The 23493-nt window shown below is 49.1% G+C and overlaps 1 long non-coding RNA gene across 1 annotated transcript; it reads right to left on the bottom strand.

Annotated features, from left to right (window-relative positions):
* Positions 1 to 12609: 12609 nt before the first annotated feature.
* On the bottom strand, positions 12610 to 18780 carry LOC121233356. Its single transcript, XR_005932542.1, has 3 exons — positions 17877 to 18780; positions 12955 to 13089; positions 12610 to 12693 (listed from the first exon to the last, which is right to left on the bottom strand). It is a non-coding gene; the product is annotated as an uncharacterized LOC121233356 (long non-coding RNA).
* Between the last annotated feature and the right edge of the window lie 4713 nt (positions 18781 to 23493).

Genomic DNA, 23493 nt, shown 5'->3' with positions numbered 1-23493 from the left:
GTTCCGTTTGTCACGGAGGAGCCAATGTGCCAAGTAATATTTGGGCATAAATTACAAGGCTGTTTACCAAATTACATCGCCAGCATTAGATGTCATGCAAAACATTTTAATAATGCAAATTAAAATTCTTCTGTTCAACAGATCCCGAGATGCTACACTTGCCTACCAGAAATCACTGCAACACACTGCTGTCCCCAGGGATGACCAGCAGCCAGCTGAGGGGAGCCAAGCCCACACCCTGCATCGCAGCCCTACTCCCAGCCATATTCCAGCCCAGCGAAAAGCTGTTTATCCTAAGGTTTAATGGAAGCCTGAAGCTGGCCTGAGCCATGCCCTCAGGGCAGGTTGAGAAAAGCAATCTGACAGATCTCCACTTGATCGTCTGGAGCCTGCAGAAATAATCCCAGGGCATCACAGCACCCATCATGTAAAGAAACTGCCAACCCAGCTGGGTGCACCCTTGCATTTTGCTCTTCTTGTCTGCTCGTGACACTAAAGGAAAACATCAGACTATCACATTTTGATCAGCTGTTGAGGCAAGAAAGGAAGGTCCTTTTGTTTAAATTACACATTGCAGTACCAAGCCCCCGTAGAAATTTGTGTATTATTAGGATGGGTTGGCTTTTGTTTCTTTTATTTCTTTTGTTTTCACCACTGATATTCAGGTGCATGCCATGGGATGGCACAATCTACAATTTTCCGTGTACATATAATTCACAGCATGCAATAGATGCTGCCAGTTGCCTTGGTTTTAGTGCAAACAAAAATGAGTGCTGTTCGGGTGACAATATTCCTCAGGAAATCTTGCAAGGCAAGCACAAAACCTGAAATTTAGGACTAAGCAGTAGAAAACCTTGAAAACAGTCCAAACCCCCTTCCCAGATCTGTACATACAGGCTCCAACCATGCGAGCAATGACTGCTCATGTAGTCTGAGAGCAAAATCTACCTGCAATGTGCAATTCTGCATGGCCCCTCAGGAGATGTGTCTCCAAACGGCTCCAAGTATGGGACGGCGCTGTCAGCATGCACACATGCGTGCGGAAGTTGGACACGGAGGCTGTGCTGACAGATACATGATCTCATCATTTTGAGCAAGTTGTTATAGAGTTCAGCCTCTGCTCAACAGGCCCATTGCAACTGAGATGTTCAGGAACTATTTATCTCTCTTGTCAAAAAGTAATGGACCAGTATGATTATGCTTGTTTAATTTCATCTAAACACTGCTTCCAAGTTATGTCTTGCTTTTAGGTGTTTGTTTAAACGCTCCCATTTTCCATTTTGAAATTTTTTTGGAAAAAAACCCAAACCGTTTTCAACCATAAGCTTCCCACTTAGCTGATAATTAATTTCTTATTTAAAAAAAATAAAATATTACTTTAGTGAAAAATTTCCAACTACCTTCAATGTTCTCCTCCTTGGGTCTCTGGTGTCTTTTGCAAGGGAAGGATTCAGCTGGGGCTGGCAAGGAGCACAGCCTGCAGCCCATCCGCACCACCACTGTCGAACAGAGCCACCTGCTCCCTGTGAGCCTCGCCAACCCGGGCGAGTGTGAGCTCATGGGACAACCATCCCCTTTCAAGCATGACCTCACGGCTTAACAGCTCCTTGGCTTCAGCATGTGGGAAAATGTGAGAGTTTCCCTCTGCTCCTCATTTTTAAAGTCACAGTTCTCAGTCTTCCCCAGGAGCCAAAACCACCCCTGATGACTACCAAGGAAGTAGTATGGTCTGGTGGACAGAGAGACAAAGACCTTCACCTGGGTCTGCTGTGATTTATAGCAAGGAGCTTCCTAACCCAACCCTGATTTTCCCCACTGGTCGCAATAGAAGCTTCTCCACAAAGACTTTGCGGCCTTGCCCTGCATAATGCCTCAATACTGTTATTTACAGGTGCGACTGGTTGTCACTGCCTGTTCCAAGGCTGTTACTGCAGACACGTGGAGACGTCACCTGAAACTCACTCTTGAGTTACACAGTATAAAATCTGGGATCTGCTGTCCCACAAACACCAGCTTGCAGCCCTGGAGCCGCAGAGGAATATTAATGAGTCACATCAGTGTCAATGCCTGCATCCTTTCTATAAACTGTCATACAAGCAGGAGAATCATATCTGAGAAGATCTGATTTGAGGCAGAAAAAGGCAAGGAAATATATTTACCTAAGGAGAGAGCATGGGAACAATAGGCCAAACAACAGCTGGGTAAATGAACATTTACAAATTACTGGGCTACCCAGTTTTAGTCTTGCAAACGCAGTTGGACAGTTTTTCTTCTCAATTACATGACTCCAAGTCTCTTTGAAACCAGTGGTTCTGCAGCTTTGTTTTCCACCTAGGGTTTCTGCCCAGACACAATCCAGCATGTCGAGACTTTGCAGTGTGCCAACAGTTTGCCATCTACCTAGCAAAACCTCTGCAATTCCCCACCCCTCCCCAGCGCTGAAAGGGGATGCCCTGTGATTCAGCATCTCTGTTTGCTGTCATGGAAAGTTGCCTTCTGCTCCCATATTTCACCCCACCCCAGGCTGTTTGTGTGCAGTAGAAATGCGTCGGGCTTTTTTTGCTTGAAAGATACCTCCTTGGCAATGCATCCCTGCAAGTCCTGAGCTGCAGGGAACTTTCTGACACATCTCACAAAATGCCTTTTACAGATTAATGCGGGGCACACGCTTTGGCTGAGGTCGTTTGTTTGCTGTGGCAGATTTGTGGGAAGGGCAGCTGTGATCAAAAGGATTTGGAGGGGGTATAGTAACAGTTGCAGAACCTTCTCCAGATTTAATGGACATGAGGAACTGCACTGAAACTTGGCAGTTTGGTTTTGCTTTGAAGGCATGAGTTATGGCTTGCTCCCAAACAAGCAGGGGCAAATGTATCTCTAGATGCAGATGGTGCCAGAACTCAAGCCTAAATAACTCATTGCTGTTGCTGACCATGGCTTTAGCTGACTGACATTGGGAAGGGAAGGGCCAGCAGTCCCTGGAGGTCACTGCTGTGCAAGTGAGACAGGCACGGACTCAGATGGCAGATGTCTACCTGGCTCTCACAAGCCTAGTCCTGCTATGCCTTTATTTTGTCTCTGCTATCAACCCAGCCAGAAGCTGTGGTTGGCTGTGCTGCTGCTCAGAAGAGAATTCCAGATTTCATTCATTCAAGCCAAATCTCAACCTGGCTAAGAAAACACGGAGCAATGCAGATCAGGCCTATCAATCACTTGGATTGGCTTTCACATTTCATGCAGGCAGCAAAAACCTTAATAAATATCAACTGCTGGAGATTTCTGACATTGCTGGAGAAGTTTTCCAGGTTGCTGGTGGAGCAGAAGTTAACCAGAACCCAGTGCATATGCTGGAGCCCCAGGGCTAAGGAATGGAGGGGACCACAGGGAACTGAGTAGCAGCCAAGTGTGCGTAAACCACCCAGAGACTCGTGGTGTGCAGGAAGGGAGAGGAAAGCGAATAGCTAAAAAGGCTGGAAAAAGCAGCCCAAGGAATTGCCTGGTGGCATCGGAGGACAATAAAACCCAAAATGTGCTGTTCAGAGTCAAGTTAACTCTTCATTGCAAAGAAGACGGAGTCAAACTTCTCCTGCCTTCGAGAGGAGTCTGTCCTTTAACCCTGAGCCCCTGAATGGTGAATTTAAGCTTCTGCAAGTAGCGAACTCTAGTGACCCTAGAAGCAGCTCACTGGACCCAAGCATAGACTCAAAGCACATATCTGTGCACCTGGCCAGAAGGGATTTTATGCCAAGACTGTTCAAGCTGAAGCATGTTGCCTAAAAAACAAGGGAGACCTAAGGTACACCTGTAGTGTTGCCAAAGCTCAAACACATGCATGAGCAAGAGCTATGGCTGGAAAACTTGGGCTGGAGGAGCTTCTGCTGCAGCAGCCCCTTGCCACCCCTAGCAGCCCAGTCTCCATCCTTTTGGTTCACACACAGGAATTGTAACACGGCTGATCAGCAAATGCCCAGATATTTCCTTTAGCGTTATTAGGCAAGAAATCTGCCTACATTAGTGATGCCAGCTCATGTTGCAGACCTTTGCCCTGATGGTGTGAACATTGCACTTTCCCTCTTTCCCCATCACTAGCTCCGCTCCGTATGTGAGTTGGTGCAAGTTGCTTATTCTTTTCTGGCTTATTTCAGACCAAGACTCATTTGCAAGAGCCCAACTGTCATCACATTTATTTTTCTTCCTCATGCTTTTCTTGGCTTGGTGTGCTGGGCAGTGATGGTATGTGGACCCATGGGACCCCAGATGTGCTATGAAATGATGCAGAAGCGTCAATATTTTCACTTTGAACGGATGGGGTTTTCTGCTGATCGCCAACTCGTTGCAGTCAAGGTTGTTTAAGGGCTTGGACAAGAAGAAAAGCACTGATGGAAACAAAGGAGGGAAGAAATGCTTGAATGCAACGGTCTAGGGGAGATGACTTGGTTTTAATAGGGCTGATTACGATGCAGAAACGGAGTTGCTGAAAACCAGCTCCCCTGACTTCACTGCTGATAAATCTCTGTGCTTCGCTATGAATGACGCAGGCAGCAAATCTGACAGAGGCACGTTCCTTATAGCTTTGTTTTAAAGGCATTGCTTCTACAAAGTGCGCTCTGAAGGCTCCGCGAAGATGGGGCTTGATCCTGCCAAAACAGATTCCTGTGCCGAGCTGTGACCCTGTGCTACCCCCACAGGGGATGCAGATGAGTGTTTTCTGGTACAAAGCCAGAGGTGGTATGTTAAAGTGAAAAGGAGACAAGGGTGGGAGGCTCAGGGGCAGGTCTGGAGCTCAGGTAGCCCAGTGGTGCGAAGACCAATGGCAGCAGCTGCTCAAACTTTGTAAAGAAGATAAAATCATTCCCTCTCACAGTATTGATGGATTGACCAGAATAAAAGCAGAGTAAGCAAGTCCTGAAAACTCCTCAGGGTTACAGTCACACTAACCGCCTTGTTTATGATGAGACTAGTTTGGTTCAGCTAAGGTAAGGCGCAGCTGTGCTAGGTCCTGTGCGGACACACCGGGACCCATCCTGCCCCAGCTAATTTATGCCATCAAGACAGAATCGAGGTGGGAGAGAACACTTACACTCCCAGGTGACTTGGAGGTATGCAAAGTCTTTCCCATGCCTCAGTTGCCCATTTAGAAAATGAAGATAGCAATACCCACCCATTTTTAGCAGATACCAAAAAGCACTGTGCCATATTCATGTGTTTTTATCTTTAGCACAATATTGGCATATGCTGGTTCAAACTGCAGGAAAACAGCTATGCTGTAATTAAAGCAAAATTAAGTATAGCTTTGATATAGCTATAGAAGATATAGGCATTCTCTCTTGAAAGAGGAATTGATGTTCACATAATATAGCCCTGCTGATCTTCCAGGAGCTCTCAACAGCACAGGGGAACTTCGAGTGAGCCATGTGATGCTTTCCACCTCCAGCACTCCTCGGGTTTTAAACCGAGCACCCTCGGTGTGATTTCTTTTGATTTACTTATTATAGAAGTTTTTTTAAAAACCTCTGATCATCTGGTTTTCGTACGTTGTGTGACACTGGGGAAGAGAAATTGGGGCTGTGCAGCATACTTCTAATGCAGTTCCAGGACACATTAATACCAAAGGCAGGAAAGCATTCCTAAGCAGTAATAATTGTTAAACAAAAAGAGAAATGCCAGCCAGAAAATGGAGAAACAGAAGTCTATCAAAAATATCATTAATAAAGGAGAACAAATACAATAAACACTCTTTCAAATGGAAAACCACAGACACTGTGAGGCACTTTGCTTGCTTGCAAAAAATGGAAGGTGTCATGAATTGCTACATGCCATCAAGGAGAGCAGGGCAGCGTGAAACCACTGGAGTGCAGTGAAAGAAGGCTTATGCCCAGAGCCAGGTGCTTTCAACAAATGTTTATAATTTCTCATTCATTGTTAAATTTTGCCATTTCTCCCTGCGCCGACAAGGACTTCTATGGGAATAGACCAAACTTCACCCACTTTGCAGATGGTCTCTGAAAGAAACTTCCCCTTCCCAATCAGGGGCTTTAAAAAAAAAAAAAAAAATCAAATAAGAAATAAATACAGCTTTCTTGTTGAGAACAAAAAGGTATTTTGAGCTCCCACCTGTAGACAGGAGACCAGCAGTCCTGTGAACAGCAAAGCAAACGTACTCTGTTTTCCTACGGATGTGTGTCTCTCCTTCGACTGATTTCATAACCGAATTAGGCTAAGATTTCTGTCATCTCTGCCCATGCCTATAAAATTCCTCTCTTGTTCCTTTTGCAACTCCCCTCGCAGGACAAGTTGGCTGTGACACGTCAGCTGCCATGCTCCGCTGTGGGAATCGGGCCAAAGCGATTAGAGCAAAATTGAGGCTGTCCAAACCTCAGCAGGGTTTGGGTTTTTTTCCTCCTCAGCAGCCAGTTTTTTTTATATAGGTACATAGATTTGTTATTTAGATATTTACCCTCCTGTCAAATTCAGTTGAAATCAGGCAGGGCATTTAAGCATGAGAAGGGGCATGAGGACAGACAGAAATACATGTCCGTCAACCAACCGACTGCCTGGATGCCCTTTCCCTTTCCCCAGGCAGACTGGAAACATGATTTTCTCCTGATATAGGGAGAAATTTTTGCAGGAAGGTCTTTGGTCTCACAAACAAAACTCTGACAGCTGTAAGCATCCCTCCTGGAACTGCAAGGGGTGCTCCCTTGGTTCCCAATGTCTGCAACATCTTCAGACGTGGTAAAATGCTTTTTATCTGCAAACAGCATTTCCCAGAGAAGAGACAGTTTCAAAGACCTTATTTTTTCCCAAATGATGAGAATATAGCATGCAGGGCAGACAAGACACCTCATGTGCACCCAGGGCCCATCCTGCCCTGTATGCAGCATCCATCAGTGCCCAATGCCTGCACCTAGGAAAGGTTTATAGGAAGGAAATCAAGAATACAGCCCTGCCTCTCCTGGACAGCCCTGGACTCCCAGTTGTCACAAGATGGGAATTTGTGAAGCTGGAGGCTGTCTCTGAGCCTCAGCCCCTGCATAGGAAGAACTCTAGAAACTGGGTTGCTCCCCTTGCTACAGGAAAAGGCAAACAGCTCTTATCTCGCTTGCCAATGTGACTGGGGAGATGGGGATGGGAAGGACGCTTCCCAAAGCCAGATTTGATGTCTGGTTTCAGCAAGCATCCAAACAACGCTCCCAACCGCACTGCTCACGCACAGTAACTCACAATATGAGCTTTTAATTGACAATGTATTCTTTTCCCTGCAACATCATTTTGAGTAACTCTAGCTTAATCTTCTTGACCAAAAATGGAAGTGGGAAAAGAAAAGCTACCTCTTTGAATGAGTGGCTCACACCTGGCTTACCAAAAAGCGTATTGCAATCCAGTAATATTCATCACAAAACTGTAGGGAAGGAAGTGGGAAGGAACTTGGGGATATCGTTCCTCAAATATTTTAAACCAACGGTTCATGTCACTTCCATGAGAATAAAAGAAGCTATTGACCATTTGATGGCTCCTCTTTATAATCAATTCAGAATTAGGCTTTGAATATTCATTTGTTATTTCTGCTCCCCACATTTCGCTTGCTTGAATGGAAATGCATAGAGAGGACTTCTGTGTTGATTTGCTGTCCCTTCACAAAGCACCTTCTGAAACCCTACGACCAGGAGGTAGCCAGGGACCACCAGACTGAAAATACCTGAACCAGTCTGTTCTCGCTTGTTGCAGCCCAGGACTGACTTAGTATAACCCATTCCTGGCAAAATAAATAAATAAATAAATAAATAAATAAAAAATCCCCCAATGCCAGTTGCTGGTGGGTGTGTGCAACTTCTTGTTTCCCAGCTATTCAGCCAAACAGCCCTTTCCATAGTCTCAGGCTGGAACATGTCCTGAGCAGCCAGTTTCTTTTTTGTGTGGCAAGAAGAAACATCATTTTTTAAATCATGCAAATGAGGAACACGATCCATGTATAAAATAAACAGACAACCCATTTTTCACCTATAATTGTTTCTTTGCCACATTAATAAAAATATGGTGTGTATTATGGTTAATGAATATGTAAATGAGAGATGATTAATAACTCATTTGGAAAGAAATAGGAAGATTCATTTACCTTCTGTAATTCCTCTGTGCTTCCCATCTTCTGTTTGATGTCATTCCACCTCCCGTCTCTTAATGCCTGAACGGGGTCCCTTTGACACAACAAAATAGTAGAAACAATATTGCTCGTATTAAACCCGAGACCACGCCCAAAGCATTTGTTTTTTTCATCTCTTTGAGGGCATCAGTACCATGCATGGAATAAAACTCCAGTTACCCAAAAACACTTGAGCTAAACAACCTGGCCTAGACATAAAGGTTTAGGATCTGTATTCCAGCTGGATAAATAAACCCCCTTGCCAAGGTGTCCTCCCGCGGGAGAACCATGGGGTGTGAGCGTGGGCTGGGCAAAGGTTTTTCACTGAAAAGCTCCTTTGATAGGTGCCTTTTTCCACCCTTTATGACATCCTTGTCTATGGGCAATACCCCTTTTTTTGACAATATGATGGGATTTTGGTTTTAATCTGGAAGTTTTCTCTAGAAAATGTCTGATGGTGAAACATTTCCCTCTTTCCCACCCCATTTTTGTACAAAGTACCTCCTGTCTGTGCTGCCTGTCCTGCACAGACCCCATTTACCTTGTCCTATACTCTCTGGCACTGCAACCACAGTACAGACCCCACCAAAACCCTCAGCCTTTGCCCTGAAAACACTAATTTCCTGAGAGCTGGGGGTGAGATCTGTCTGAGCCCCTGGCATGAAGTTTGCTTCCCTGGGCACCAGCTCACATTTCTTGGGCAGCTGAAAGCCCAAAGGAGTGTCTAGCTTGGGGGGGACTCCCCTCCGGCTCATTATCATCTCATATGTGAGGTCACTTGGGCTGGAGTCCATTCACAGAGTCTCCCACATCTCCCAGCATCACTTCTTTACCTTTTCTTTCGTAGAGGAGTGAGAGTCCATTTGCCTGCTGCTCTAAGAACAAACAAGGCAACTCGGTAGGCAAATCAGGCTACTGAGTCTGTAGGAGGCATCTCTCATCAGCTCGTGATCAGGAACGCAGCACGGTCGTGTCTGCTCCCAGACATCTTCAAGCCGGCAAGGCTGTGCAGGAGGAGGCCCTTGGAGTCTGTGTAACGGAAAAAACGCAAACCACTTCTCAGGGGAAATGCTGTGAATTTTTTTTAAAGCTAAATGCTTCTTTTCTTTCTTCTTCCTAAATTTCCCTTGCTTTCCAGGCTATATTTTAAAGGAAAAGTTGAATGATCAGGAAAATGTGCTGCTTGCTGCTCAGCAGAACACTTGCAGCTTGTGACTGCACACAGGGCATCTTCCAGGATCACAGCAGCCCACCCATTGCAGAAAAGGTCCCTTCTCTCTACATTTAAGCAGAGCTGTTACAAAAAGCCAATTGCACCCTGAATTACTAAGATTTCACCTGAACTGTAGATTATCCCCTAGCTTTTACCAGCCTACAAAATTCAGGGTCAGCACATGCTGGGACAGTTGCAGCTCACCCAGGGCTTGACTCGGGAGCCATCAGAGCGAGCAGAAATCACGCAAGCCGGTGCCTCCTCTGCAGCACGGGGCTGCTAGAATCAGCAAAGACTATTTTTTGGGCCACAGTGTTGAGCTGGGATGTAGCAGAAGCAGGCACAGGACTGTTTGCAAAGTCCTTTGGTGATGCCCAAGCTCTACACAGAGAGCCCAAACTCCTCTGAGCACTGGTGCATGCTGCTAGTTTGCCGTGCTTGACCGGTCTCATACATCAGTGCACCAACCTCACAGCTACGCAGGACAGAGCAAACAGTCCCTCCAGGCTGTGGCAGGACTTTCTGCTCCAACATTCCTGTTTGTTCAGTGTTTGCAGCATTTAGCAGTCACCCCATTAACACACGCTTTTCTGTTGGAATAAAACGTCCACGCTGGGACGCCCCTGAACTGCTCGGTACAAACCACTCAAGTGCAGGCACCGGGGTCAAAGGATTTCTCCTTTGTTTCGCTACAGTTTGGTAGGTTAAACTGGGCTGAACCTGGTGCTTGGCAGTGATTTTTTTTTTTTTTTTTTTTTTTTTCCTTCTTTCTCACATTAACTGACTGACTCTACAGAGCGCTAAGAGGCAACTGAGCTGGTTGGGGTCTTGAATTTCCTCCCAGCTCCTCAGGACACACAGACCTTGGCTACACAGCATTTCCAAGGACCTTGCACTAATTCCTTTGGATGCTCTTTCTGCACCCTGCAAGCTCGACTACAAGGACACACGCACCCTCTCGTGGCAGCACTTTCACTTTCAAAGAGCCCAGGCTCTGCTTTTGTACCGGCTTCGGTGTCTCCTTGACGCTACACCTGCAAATGAGGAAAGGCACCAGCACGGGACAGACCTGCTGCATCCGTCATGCTCATCCTCCCCTGTGTTCCCGCAGCCCCAAGACCCTTTGCAAAATTAGGAAAGTCTTCCTGCAGCTCCTGGGAATAGCTCATTTGGGCTGTGTGGTCTTTTGGGGGAGTTGCTGAATGGGGTGTATGTTACCTGAAGGACTGGGGGTGCTTCATTTCTGTAGAATTCAGGGTTTGATTGTTTTGGAAAGAAGCCTTCCAGTGCATATTCACATCTACCCCTTTCCTCCTAATCCCCAGGAGGCCGCTCATCCCTACGGAGCCTTCAGCCCTTTCCCAACCGTCTCCCACTTCTATAGCCAATGCTGTGGGCTTATCACAGGCCTCCTAATAAGTGCTTTCTTCAGCTTCCAGAAACAGGTAACTCCTCAAGAACCTCAGCTTTCCAGAAACACACAAACCTCATTTTTAGCCCTCCTAGTTATTGGAAAACACAACCCAAAAGGCAGCTCCCAAACATCGCTTGGATAACTGCCATTTGCCTGGGCAGAGGTGACGGGGCCAGCCCTCCCTGCAGCTCCTGGGCTTGCTGCAGTGTTCCCAGCTCTGGGACAGCAGGACATGCCCAGGCTCACAGGGGGAGAGCAGAAGGAAGACTCAAAATACCAGCTCCAAAGCCCTCCACCTGATTCCCTGCAAGGCACTTGTGTCACCAGGGAAGGGTGGTGGGACAGAGGGACATCTCCCTTTTGCTCCTGCGAGGGAAGGGGGAGGACTGTCACCCCGCTATTTCATGAGGGTTTCTGACCAGCAGCAATCAAAAGGTCCCACACAATCAATGGAGATTAAAAGCATAAATAGATGCAATGGGAAGGTTTCTCCTGAAACTTGATTTAAGGTTCTCAGAGATACACACAGATACAAGCCCAGGGCTTATTAACAGTCTGGGGGGGACGGGGACACAGCTTTTCCCACCCAGCTCCATCCGTAATGGACGAGGCTTCAAAAGCCCATGAGGAGCCCAGAAGGCAGCTGCTGCGAATCCCTGCTCCTGTGCCGCTGGCAAAGGAAGCAAACAATCCAAGCACGGGAAGGAAACAGGTCTTTTGGAATCCCCCTTGAAAGGGGATGGACATTTGAAGGGAAAAAAATAATTATAATAAATAAATGGATTTCTAACAGCAGCCTGGTTCAGTATTGCGCTACGCTTACTTGTCCATGTGTGCTTTCCCCGGAGAGCCATGCTCCCACACGCTCGGCTTGAACACGCTGCGCTGTACAGCCAGATATTTTTAATTGGAGCAAGCAGGCACAGGCAGTCCCTTGTGTAATTGCTTGCACCCTGCTGAGCCAAGCAACCTGCAGTGTCGCAAATCGAACCCAGACATCACCTAATTTCCTGGGTGAGCCCAGGCGGGCAGAAACTCAGAGGCAGAATTGGCTGTGCACTCACCATCAAAATGGAAATTTAGCTGGAGACATGTCACTGGAAATTAAAATTTTTGCAGGGAAAAAAATAAAAAAGGAAAAACTATGATTAATCATTTGTTCCAATTTTTCATTAAAAGCAAGAATTTTCCTTAAAGTAAATGCTGGTTACAGAAAAGCAGCTGTTTGTTTTGTTTTCTGTAACCAAAACCAGAAGATTGGTCTTGAAAAAGTTTTTGAAAACCAGCTGCTTTGGTCAGTAAAGCAAAAACAAAAGGAAACTGTTGCAACGACTAAAATAAATGTTTTTCTCTGAACTTCCAACAATATAAAGAAAAGACATGATTCGATTGATTGTAGTCAGTATTTGAGTCACTTGACGCTGCTGCAGATGATGAGTATTTGCTGCCTGCAGCATCACAGACCTCCACAACCCCTTCCTGCTCCAGGGGTGCCACAGTCTCAGCAGGACGGGATAACAGCTCTCTGCTAGCAAAAAAAAAAAATAAAAAAAAAAAAAATTCCTGTGCCCAGGCTTTCAAGGACCAATTACTGACCCTCGGGACAGTAATTGACTTGTGCAGGTATTAGACCTGCAGCCCTTCTAGGCAGTCACCCAGCGCTATGTGCATGGGGAACGTTTACATTGCTGCTGGGTGCAGAAGGGACCCTTGGAGCCCCAAGCCCGGCTGTGGTCGGGCACAGCTAGCGGGGACACATTGGGGAAGAGGCTTTGCAATAGCCGTTTGCAATCACTTTGCATTTTCTTAGCTACCTGGATCAGTGCTTCCATGTCCCCCACCTTGAGCATGGCTTTGTCTTTCCAAGGCAGATGTTAAGCAGATCACTCTGATAGACTTGTCTCTGGCTTACTTGGACCATTTCAGCTACTAGGAAAAGAAAATAAAATTTAAAAAAAATTAAAAAAAGAAATCAAGATGTCTCTCTGGATCTTAGGTTATATATTGATTTTTCAATGTGGACAAACGAAGTGTCATTCAAAACCAAACTCATCCTCATTAATGCACCTTTGCTGAATCAAGTTGTATAGCAATCAATTAACACATAAATAATTAAAACAACAATTTAGAATAAAATGTTCTGTCCATAAGAAGGCCTGCAGTTGTGAATTACAGGGCATTAATTCATACCTAGTTTTCTTAATGGACCTCGACCTTCGGCCTCATGTCTACCAACAATGAAGTGTGAATTAATCCACCGTATTTCACGCGCTGTCAACTCATCCCATCTAAATGGAGTTCAGCCCCCTGGAAGGTCACCTGAATCTGTGGGGAGAGCAGATGCGGATGGTGTCAGCTTTACTGCAGCCCTTGAAAAGCTTTGGGGTCTGCTGCATGGGGTGCCCCAAGGCTCCAGTGGCACCAGGCAAAGCCTCTGATCCTCTCCCCTGCACAGCCCTGGGCTTTATTTAACTGAACACCAGGGCATACGGGCTTGGGACCCTCTTGCAGGGTAAAAATGCCATCAGCCCTCCTATTGCTTAGGCAGAAGCTTGCCTAATGCTTTAGCCTGGCCTCTCCGGAGCCCTGCAGGATCCAGGCATGGGCTACTCTTTGGGGGTCTCCCACCCCACACCAGCCCCACCACCCAGGGCTTCACCTCCCTTGAGGGCTGGGTGAGCAGCAGCCACCCTTTTGCTCTGCACCCCACGCACTGGGTCCATGGCCATCATGGGAGGAGCAGAGGTCCAGAGCTCAGACCTCCGGTCCCTAGAAAGCCCGCAGCTTAGAGGACACTGGCCCCATGGTCCTCTCCGGGCAGCAGGTTCACTCTGCCTTGTTGGAGGGATGCTTCAAAGTAAGGATGCAAATTCTATTACCCATCCCTCAAGGTTTCCTCTGTTAAAAATCAAATCTGGGCTGGGAACATGTCTGTGCTCCTGCACTTTGAGATGAGCTTTAATTAAGAGGTAAAATTATTAAAGCTGCAAGTTATTATAGCCTCAGGACCCCGGCCCAGTGATATGAAGCAGATGGTCCAGGGGCAAGCGAAAGCCCTTTAATAAAGAAGCGTTTGCAATTCATGAGCATTAATTATGTCCACTTCTCTCATTTTAAAATGTTATGCTTGTCAGCCCTGGTATTGTGTGGAAAGCAAGCATGATGAATTAAGCAAACCCCTTCTGGTTCAGGACATATTCTTTGTGTGACGAAAATTAAAAGTATTATCTCCCAGAAGATAGAGTGATTAGAATATTTAAGTGCTAGGGGTTCCCCACCCTTCCTCAACCTTTCTCCCCACTGCCTCAGTTTCCCTTTCTGGGTTTTGGAGGATGTTGCTGGGATCCAGCCATCCCCAGGAGGCAGCGGGGGATGCATCACCCCCGTCCCTGGGATGTTGACTAAGGGCACTGGGGTACTCCAAACAGCTCTTTAACGGGGAACCAGTGCCATCCTGGGCAGTCACTTATCCTCTTGCTTTACCCCCTGCCCACCCCATCTAGTTTTTATAATAAGACTGTAGCACATCAAACAAAGGATGAAGGAGAGTGTCGATCCACTGAATTCCCTGCTCTGCTGCAGTTTGCCACCATCACCAACATGCTTTTTCACCTGATTTCCATGGGTATAAAGTGCCACACTGCAGTATCTGCTTGCCAGATGCTCTGTCCTGCCACCAGATCCCTGGCTGGAGCTGCAGCGTTTCCATGGGACCGTGCACAGCCGGAGACAGCCCTGCCTGCTGGGGAAACCAAGGTGACACCACACTGTATAGCAGTCAGGAGGCTAAGATCCCAGCCTGGACCTCCTAAATCCCCACCCACAGTTGCAGTGCCCACCTACACTGCTCACCTGGGTGGTACAACAGCTTCAGGGCTAAAGGCAGAGCACCTGGGGGCTGTTAAGAGAGGGCAACATCCAGGATCCAAATGCATGGACAGCCTTGAGTAAGAGCAGCTCTGCAGCAATTGCTGTCACTGCTTTTTGCAATGAGAGCCATACCTTAAGCTTTTGCTGGTCCAGGGGCAGGGCATGCCCTGACATCCCTGCAACAGCACCTGAGTCTCCAAATCCCAGCACACCTGCACTGCATGGGAGAGGAGGGCAGACCTTCATGCAGTACTACCCTCAGGCCAGTCCAACTCCATTTGCTGCAGGCACAGCCTCTGGCAGTTGAGTAATCCCAGATTTTGGCCTCTCAGAAAGGGAGGAAATATTGAATGTGTGCTCCTTTTTTCAGAGAACAGCCATGGCTGTGTGAATTCAGGTAAATGCATATATAAGACCCCCATTCAGGATGCAACAGATAAAGGAATCTTGCTGTCCTGCTGGGATGAAGCTCTGGCTGAATGCCTGGACCTGTGCCAGGTGGGGTCTGGTTGCTCCTCACAGTTATTGATAGACTGAGAGAGTTGAATCTATTTGTCTTGGTGGTAAAAGGTAGGTTTGAGCATGGTTTGGGCGGGAAGAGATGGATCAAGGAGGTGTGGGAAGCACAGGGAGCGCTTTGGAAAAACAAGTGGAATGCTCAGCCACCAACACTACTGGCCATGAGCACATGAAGCTCGAAAACATGGCATGAGTAACTGGTCACCCTGGCACATCAGGAAACCCTGCAAAGCCATGTGAAAATGCCAGTCTTTCTTATTCTTGTCCTTTGCTTTCTCCCCTCATCTCTTTTTCCACTGAGCACTTGAAGCATTCAGTAAGACCACTTAAAACATAACAGCAAATAATTCCTCCTACCACCCCTACCACCCTCAGCAATGAGAATTTCCTTTTCGTTTTCACAGCTAAAAAGCCTCTCCTTGCATTTTCCTAGGTACAAACTCAGGTTTTCCATGCAGGGGAGGTCTCGCGCCATGCCTGATGTTACAAGCCTGGTGGGAAAGGGCAAGGGATATTAACTTGCTCAGACTGCTCCCCAGCCCCGGAGGGCATCAGATAACCCAGTCTGACCTTACAGCGTGAAGCCGCCTGCCCTCCCCGTAATAGCTTCACCCACTACACAGCCTCGTTTAAAGATGACATCGTTTACATTCATAGAGATTTATTGGCTCTTCCTTTGCCCTGAATTAAACCCCATTGTGGGACCATTTGATTTTTCCAGCCTTTCGTCAGAGAAGCCCAGGACTGGAGGAAATCGTCTGTGCAAGTCCCCCACAGAGTCCCAGCAAGGGCTGGGAACCAGGCTTCAGGAGAGTGTGCATCCACTCTGAAAATGGACCAATTCATCCCAAAAAGTGATCCCACACACTGTGCTGACCACTGCTAAGCACCAGTTTGAGCTGGTCTGTGTTGAAATGACTCCGCAGCCTAGAGCCAGAAAGTTGACGCTTTAAAGTAAAATTGGTCCTGCCTGTGAATCCTTACACATAATAAGCAAAACCAAATGCTTGGGTTTGGCTCTATTCAGCCAGCCCAGAGGAGGAGGAGGAGGATGCTACGGGTGCTTGTTCGGTACAGCGATGGCTCAGTGCAATGGGTGGCTCATACCTTGGTGCCTCTGCATTGCGCCAGAGCCTGGGTCAGCCTCGTGACACCCTTTGCCTCCCCCACACAGGGATCCTGGGGGACAAGCCCAGGTTCCCACCACGCAACACAGGCTGGCAGGTACACACTGCTCCTATCTGTGCTTTGCAAGTGAGGAAACAGAGGCAGCACCACAGAAATGCATTGCACAGCACTGTTTTTAGATTGACTTTGTCAAATGGATCCACAAGACCGTGTGGATGCTCAGCTCCACTCCAAGATGAGCTCTCTCAGGACAGGAGCTCCCTAGGACCCTGAACCCAGCAGCCTGCTGCAAGTGCTGCAGGAACCTACCGCCCCCTCCTGCAGAGATCGGGGATTTTGTTTGTTTGCCTGTCAGCTTCATGGGGTTTTATTTTTGCTTCGTGATTTAATTTGGCCGTGATTTATTTATAGCCACGCTTATAAAATATGCGGCCCCTTCTGAAACCTCTGTCCACATGAATGCTTGCAGGCACCGAAATAATTGCCATGTACGCTGCCAGGCAAGAACAGCCCCAGTGGTAATGCTCCCAGGCTGCTGCAAGACTGCAGAGCATCCTCTCCTTGACCAGGACATTCAGTCATGCAGCCCTTTGGCATTAACAGAAAGTGTCATGCTTGTGTTCCCATCCCTTCACTCGCCACGTCCACACGCTTCTGGTCACTCCCTGCCAGAAAAAACGCAGCTGTTGCCACCTTCTGAGCTCAAAGCTCTTTGGAGACTACTGCCACTGCATGAAGACATCTCAGCACAATAACAATTTTCCCAAGGAGGTCCCCGAGGTTTGCTCTGAGACCTCTCAGGAAAAGGGGTGGCTGACCCTGCTGTAGGTTTCTCTAGTGAACCCCAAAATGGTGTCAGCGGCTCAGGGGCATTCGAACAGACCTTAAGGGCAGGTGTGGGAAGCATCTAATGCAAACTCCTCTCTGGCACGGATCCTGCCCAAAGGGCCGTGAGCTAAACCTGCGAGGAGCACCCAGGCAGAGCTCAGCCCCGGTGTTTGCTCCCTGCTGGGAGGGACCAGTCCTGCAGCCATCCTTCAAAGGGCACTGAATGTCCCTGGAGAAGCAGCTAACAGACCATGCCCAGCAGACACCCAGGGCTTGGTGCAGACTCAAGGCTCATCCTGGTGCCCAAGATCTGGCCGGGGCTGGGGGATGTGACTCAGGACCTCCAGGAGGGCAGTGCATTTTTGGAGCAGCAGCTGGAAGCCAGGTAGGGCTCCCTGTGGTGACTGGAGCCAGCCCACAGCACAACTCCCCTAGGTCAAGCACCAAAGCATGGGCCTCCAGCTGTTGAAGGATAAATCAAATATACAGTTACCTCCTGCCACTGGTAGGTTATTTGCATATGCAATGCTTTCCTTGCATGTGCATGCATATAATTTGCACATGCAGTTATCCCTTGACACGAGTATCTCTCAATTGCCATGCTGTGAGCCTACCCAGCTTGCAGCCTGCAAGGCCACGTGCTGCCTGCCTAGCCCGACACAGGAGCCAAAGGAGGCTTAAATCCCCCCAACAGTCATTTCCCCCTCACACACACACACACAAAAAAAAACCACCACCTTTTTTGACTGAGTTAAACACCAGCATACCTCATCCCAGTTCATGGCCAAATTCAGCTGGTTCCTTGAGTCCCGGGTCAGGCACACAAAGAGCTGCGCAGGGCATTAGGAAAGCACACCCCACAGAGATTTAGCAACTGTCAGGGCTCAGGAACCTCCTGCTCCACCTGCTCCTCGGCTGCAAAGGGGTCAGGTGCAGCTCCACCTCCACCAGCACAGCCAGGGGCACCGGGGCAATGCTGGGGTGCCCCTGGGCTCAGGGGGTCTCTCATTAAGAGGGAATAAGAGCGAAGAAAAAAACCACCAAAATTAGATACTGAACACAAGGAAAGGGAGGTGGAAGGTAATTCATTATCCCAGCTTACTCCCAGGCCTATTAAATACTACCCAGCCCCTTGGTGTGGGCGGTAGGAAATCCTGCCCTGCACAAGGGCAGATGGGATCGCCTCCAAATCACCCCCAGGTGCTTCACGGTCAATTAGAGGCGAGCGTGGAGCAAGGGAGAGGGGTTAAAGATTACGCAAAGGGCCAGGCCAGTGACACAGCGGGGAGCTCCTCTGCTCATCTATATCATAGACACTAATTTGGTTTAATTTACTTCAAAGACTTTCCTGTAGGCTGTGGCATATGCAGGGTTGGGATCTATTTTTCTCAAAAGAGGTTTGAAAGGGGGCAGGGGCCTTTCTCTTGAAAGCATCCCAGGGAGAGTGCTTTGGGTTTTGATTTTTCTTTTTTTTTTTTTTTTTTTTACAAGGACTCTCTCCAAAGGCAGATAAGAGGGAGCCCTGGGAAATGAAAGCCAAAAAAGTATGTATGAAAGGAAACACAACCGACAAAGACTGAAATGAAGCAGTTAAAGCACTTTAAAATAAAGCCTCTCCCCACCCAGTGCCTGCAGAGAGGCAATAAAACCGTCCTGCAAGTGCTAGCCAAAGATTCCCCCAGGAAAGCACACCCTTTGGGGAAGGTTAAAGATGTTGAATTATCCCCCAGGAAGCGAATAAACCAGGGACAACTCGGTGCTTTTATCCTTTCATCAGCCCAGGAATAAGTGGCTTGTTAATGCTGGGAGGCTTAAGGAGAATGTAAACCCAAGTGAACAGCCATGGGGCTGCAGGGCACGGAGCAGGACAGCCCCTTGGCAGGCAGGGAAGAAAGTGGGAACACCGGGTCCTGGGCTGCAACCACCGACCTGCTCCCTCCCACATTGTGGACGAGGCAGAGACCAGAGCCCGGGAGCTCCGCCAGCTCTCAGCCCAGCTCTGAGCATCTTTCTGCAGACTTGGGCAATCGCAGCCGCACTTTCTCCATCCCGTTCCAGGGAAGGGTCAGCACCCCGTTGGGTGGAGGCAATGCCAGACCCAGCGAGGGCTAAGGGGTACCAAACCACACCGGGGACAGACCCTGTGGGAGCATCCCCAGAGTTGTACACTTTCAGCCCCAGCATAGATCATCCTTGGCTGAAATCAGGGTTAGACCCCCCCCCCCCCCAAACACTCCTGGGTGTCTCTGCATCATCTCAGGCACCTCCTAACTTTAAGGCAGGGGACTTCAGCGCTTGCACACACTGGTTCGGTGCTCAGCATGTGGGCTAAAACGGCACCTCCTGACCGCAGCCCCTACTGGGCCTGTCCCTGCGAGGGGAGAGGGGAGCTGCGGCATACAAAGCACTCCATAAATCACCACAAAAAGGTTGCGTTCAGGGAAGCATCAATAATCACGTTAAATAATTACGGGGGAAAAAGTTGACCAAGTGAGAATAGGAGGGCTGCGGGGTCAGCGCTGGAGGGCAGAGACACGAGGGAGAGGTTTGAGGGCAGGCTGGAGGATGAGGACAGCGGAGGGACAGGAGGGCTCAGGGGGTGGCTAATGGGATGCAAAGAAAAAGTGTTGCTAGACTCGGAAAGCAGGCTGAGACTACTCCAGTCAAGTCCTGAATGGATCTAATTACACATTCACTAACTGTACCCCAGCTCCAACCCATCTGGGGAAAATCCAGCCCTCAGCACCCCTGTACATGGCAGAGTTTGGCAGGGGAGGTCTGGAGTGGATGGTTTTACTCAAAGCCCAGTCATAGTGGTGGTGGTGTTATAACATTTGTTTTTACTAACTTGTTTACAAAGTAGCAATTAAACCTGTTCAAATCAAGTGTGATTCGAGTCCCTTCTTCTGCTAGTCTTGAACAGGGCTGAAGTGGGCAGCTTTGGAGCCCTCCCATCCAGGACAGGTTATCTGACATCATTTGTGTTACCTAAAAATACAAAAACAGTAGGAAAAAAATTGCCACCCAGCTCAGTTCTTGCTGAATGGCAGCAACAAAATGAATGTGGATGTGGTTCATCTTATTTAGTTAATAAAAACAGACTAAGCAGCCAAGGGAGAAAAGCAAATGAAAACAATGATTTGTATCAGGGCTGTTCAATTTACAGTGCCAGGGTCACTTGCCCACACTACTTCCTCCATGCAGATTGTGTAGGATAATTAATTGCATCTTGCTAACAAACTTCACCACTTTGCTAATTGACTTGAATTTGTTATGAGGATGTCTGATGCTTTCTGCAAGGTATTGGCTCTTGACATGGACTTACACTCACATATGCTGGATTTGCTTCAGGTGTCTTCCTTGTTCATTAACAGATTTCAGCCAAGAGGATGAGAAGGGACTGGAGCATCTTTAGCTGATTTTGAGATGCCCCCAAGAGCCTGGGTCTCTGCAAAGAACGATGCTCGCTCCCATTCAGTTCATCTTCCTGCGCCTACAGCTGAGCACTCCCTGGCTGAGTCACCCTGGAATGAGCTGACTTGTTCACTCCTCTTGCTCCTTGTCAGCCACTACAGTCTGAAGGAAACCTTCCCAGTGTGAATTAACGCAACATTGACCAAAGAAGTCAAGCCAGAATTAACTAAGTAGCTGGCACTTAGTGATGGCTGTAGCAGTTGGATTTCCCAGGTGTGGTCAGCATGCTAGCACCTGCCTTATCTATACATGCAAAGACCATGTTGGTGCCAGAAGAAAGAGGCCTTCACAACGGCAGCCCAAAAGCAGCAATGGCTAACGTGCCCTGGAGGGATGCCCAGGAGGGGAGCACTGCCGCAGGCTTTGTCAGGAGACCCGGCTGACACCCTGGTCAAGGAGACCCTGTTGACAACCTGGTCAAGGAGAGCCGGTTGACAACCTGGCCATTCCCGCCTGGATCCGTAGTGCGGCCAAGCCCTGTCCAACCACCCTCTGCTCAGGGCTGCAGGGAAACCCAGCTGCTTTGCCAACCGCTCCCGCCCAGGCTTAGCTGCTCCTGCCTGCGCGGGTTTTCGAGCTAGGTCCTGCACAGCGACCGTCTCCCCCCGCACCTCCGAGGGACACACGTCCCTCGGGGCAGGGTCGGTGGCAGCAGCAGGGCTCGGGGTCCGCCGCTCTCCCCTCCCCGAGCCCGGGAGGGCTCCGGGAAACGCGGCCCGGAGCTGCCCCCGCCCGGCTGCAGCCGGGAGCCGCACCGGGCTGAGCGGGGAAAGGGGGCTGCGACCAAAACAGCTGCTCCCAGGCACCGAGGGGTTTTTTATTCCTACCATAATTTTTCAATTTACAAGGCAGTAAATGAAAGAGGAAGATGAGATTTGCTCAGCGCATTTTTCAGAAGTATTTACTGCTGAGAGCACTAGAAAAACCATTTAAACAATTGCTTTTATGATACAACACACATTAAAGAAACTTCCCTAATATTTTTTTCACCCCTCTGCCACTTCATACTACACTGCTGCTGTTTTGTTCAGCTAGCTGTTTTATGGGCTGCCTTGATTTTAATTGGGCTGTAGCCCCAGGGTGCACTGAAATTTTTGAGTCTCATTTAGCTCCAAGTGTGCTTACTGCTGATCGGGCAGAAATGCTGAGTCCGGCCTCGATGTCTTCTGTCATCTTGTGAATGGTGTGGGGCGGGGGGATGGAGCACCCGGTGTGGGTGATGTACCTCTAGCCCAAGTGCTGGTGGTCCCCACATCCCTCGTGGAGCTGGGTTCCTTGGCCGCGGTTTAGAGGATGGTCACTGTGGCCATTTGATGTAATGAGGGGCAGATTAAGGCCTGGGAAGTTTAGGCTGGTGTTTACGAAAGGCTTTTTCACTAGGAAGGGAGTGTCAGGGACTCTCTACCCCTGGAGGTTTTCAAGGCTCGGGCCCAGCTAAACAAAGCCCAGCCCAGTCTATCGTTGGTGACGGTCCCACCCTACGCAGGAGCCAGGACTAGAGAACTCCGGAGCTCCCTCCACTTTTATTATTAATTATTTGCACTTCAATCAGCCGTTCCCGGTGGGCAGTAAGAGATGCCGGGGCGGGGGCAGCCCTCCATGCTGCTAAGGCGAGGGCTGGGACCTGCACCCCATCACCCACCGGGTGATGCTCCCACCCCGGGGGGGGTGACCCCTTCGGCCCTGTCCCCATGGTCACCAGTGGGACACCCTGACCGTCCGCCTTAAGAAATCTCCCCCGCCCCAAGCGGAGAGCGGGGTGACCCCCTGCTGCCGGGGTGCACGGTGGGGGGGTCCCCTGCAGAGGTCGGGGCCGTGTCCCGCCGTGCCGCCGGCAGCCACCGGGCGGCGACCGCGCACCGCGGTCGGGGCTGGGGCCGCGGGTCCCGCCGCCTTCCCCCCAGCCCCCGGCTGGCACCGGAGAGGCCCGGGTTGACTGAATTAAGGCAAAAAAAAAGGTCAAAAGAGCCCGTTCGAGGTCAGCGCGGTGCTGCGAAAGGGACCTCGGGGAAGGGAGCAGGCGCAGGTGCCAGGTCTTGGCCAGCAGCTCCCGTCCCCACAGGCCCCCGAGGAGTGGGGCATGCCTGGGGGCATGGCTGAGAGCCGGGGTAAGAGGCGCTGGTGACTTCCAATCCAACGGAGTCAACCCAAATGAGACAGTTTGAGGGGGGAAGGAGACAACATTGACTCTGGTGTGCATGGGTGGCAGTTCCCCTTTGGACCCTTTCCAAAAGGGACTCAAACCTTCACGTTGTTTCCACTTCAAAAGACATCTTGTTCTGCTGCTTTCAAAAATGCATCCCCAGCACGAAGCAACCATGCAACACTGAGTTGTGGACACGAACTGATGCCGCTCACTTGTTTACGCCTTGAGCGGACGAAGAGCACCGTGCTGAGAGACAAAAATGAAGCAGTCAGTTTTTTGGTGCGTTCTGAGATATTGATCCAAAATGAGAAAACCCATCTTTAATTTTCCCACAGGAGTGGCAAAAACCACCTGTGTTCCTACCTACTCCTCAGAAGGGAAATATTTGTCCCCTTTGCCAGGTACACGGTGCCAAGCCCGGCAGGACCCGGGATGACCACGTGCCCCAGTGCTGCGGCTTATGGGGGCTCAAATGCTGCTTCAGCAAGCAAGATACCCTCCTGGGCTTAGTTGGAACTCAGCAAAGTGAGCCCACGGGGAAATACTCCCAGCTGGAAGACCACAACCAGAAGCCTCAGCCATCAAGTGAGGTGCCAGGGTGGCCACGCTGCGCTGCCCAGGCTCTGTGCTGAGCGGCCGAGATGTGAGACAGCTCCTGCTCCTTTCCTTTGGGATGTGGCTGGGTTGAGGGCTTTGGGATCTGGCCTGATGTTAATAACTGGCCTCAACTAGCGACCTTGCAAGAGCCATTGTGTTTCTGCCAG

The sequence above is a fragment of the Aquila chrysaetos genome, chromosome 5 (assembly GCF_900496995.4).
Source record: "Aquila chrysaetos chrysaetos chromosome 5, bAquChr1.4, whole genome shotgun sequence".
Lineage (NCBI taxonomy): Eukaryota > Metazoa > Chordata > Aves > Accipitriformes > Accipitridae > Aquila > Aquila chrysaetos.
Note: the sequence above shows the minus strand (reverse complement) of the source record. Positions and strands in the feature narration are given on the sequence as shown.